A 1,607-nucleotide genomic window follows, 5' to 3' on the forward strand; every position below is an offset into this window, starting at 1 on the left:
CCCGCGATCGGTCAAGACATACTTTATAGGTTATCCTAAAGGAACACTTGGTCATTACTTCTATTCGCCAACCGAACAACGTGTTTTTGTTGCGGCTAGTGCGACATTCTTAGAGAAGGAATTTCTCGAGAATGCAAAGAGTGATAGAACCTTCGACCTGTCGGAGATTCCAGAACCAAACACCGAGCAACCATTGGAGGAACTGTTCCTTCAATCCCGCCTGCGTGAATATTCCCGAGGAACCTAGGAGGTCGGGAAGAGTCTCTATTCCTCTCCGGACGGATACATCGGTATGGTCGAGGAACATGACATAGATGACGTTCTACTCTTAACAAGTAGTGAACCCGCAACCTATAAAGGTGCCATGACTAGTTTCGACTCAAAGCTATGGCTTGAGGCCATGCAATCCGAGATGGACTCCATGTATGAGAACAACGTGTGGGATCTTGTTGACTTACCCGCTAAGGTTCGTCCCCTTCAATGCAAATGGCTTTACAAGATAAAGCATTCTGTGGAAGGTCAACAAGATATCTACAAAGCACGACTAGTTGCTAAAGGTTTCACCCAAGTGCCAGGTTTGCACTACGATGAGATTTTTGCACCCGTAGTCATGTTGCGTTCCATTCGGATTATCTTAGCGATTGCCGCTTTTCATGACTATGAAATTTGGCAAATGGACGTGAAAACCGCCTTCTTAAACGGCTTTTTGGAGGAGGAGTTGTACATGGTACAACCCGAAGGTTTCATCGATCCAAGATACATCCTAAGAAAGTCTGCAAGCTTAAGCGTTCCATTTATGGACTTAAGCAAGCATCAAGGAGTTGGAATCATCGCTTCGACCAAGTGATAAAAGAAAATGGATTTACTCGATCGGTCGAGGAACCATGTCTATATATCAAGTCGAGTGGGAGCAAGATTGTCTTTCTAATATTGTATGTTGACGACATACTCCTGATTGGGAATGACATACCTCTCTTAACTTCGGTGAAAGTATGGTTGAAGAACCATTTCCAGATGAAAGATCTGGGTGAGGCACAACGAATTCTAGGCATCCGTATCTATCGAGATAGATCACGTCGGATGTTATCTCTCGATCGAGTCTTACATAGACAAAGTCCTAGAGAGATTCAAAGATGACTAACTCCAAGAAGGGGTTCCTTCCTATGGCTCCAGGGGTGCATTTGAGCAAGTCTCAGGCACCAGAGACACCGGAAGAGAAAGAGCGCATGACACGGATCCCTTATGCTTCGGCAATAGGATCAATCATGTATGCCATGATATGCACACGTCCTGACGTGGCATATGCATTGAGTATGACAAGTCGATTCCAACAGCATCCAGGTGAATCACATTGGCTGGCTGTCAAGAACATTCTTAAGTACCTACGGAGGACTAAAGATTGGGCTTTGACTTATGGAGGCGAACAAAAGCTATGCGCAACCGGTTACGCAGATGCTAGCTTCCAAACGGATCGAGATGACTCGAAATCTCAGTCCTGGATTCGTTTTTACTCTTAATGGCGCTGCATCAGCTGGAAGAGTTCCAAGCAAACGATTCTGCAGATTCTACGACTGAGTCCGAGTACTATGCCGCGTCTGAAGCAACAA

The sequence above is a fragment of the Silene latifolia genome, chromosome 9 (assembly GCF_048544455.1).
Source record: "Silene latifolia isolate original U9 population chromosome 9, ASM4854445v1, whole genome shotgun sequence".
Classification (NCBI taxonomy): Eukaryota; Viridiplantae; Streptophyta; class Magnoliopsida; order Caryophyllales; family Caryophyllaceae; genus Silene; species Silene latifolia.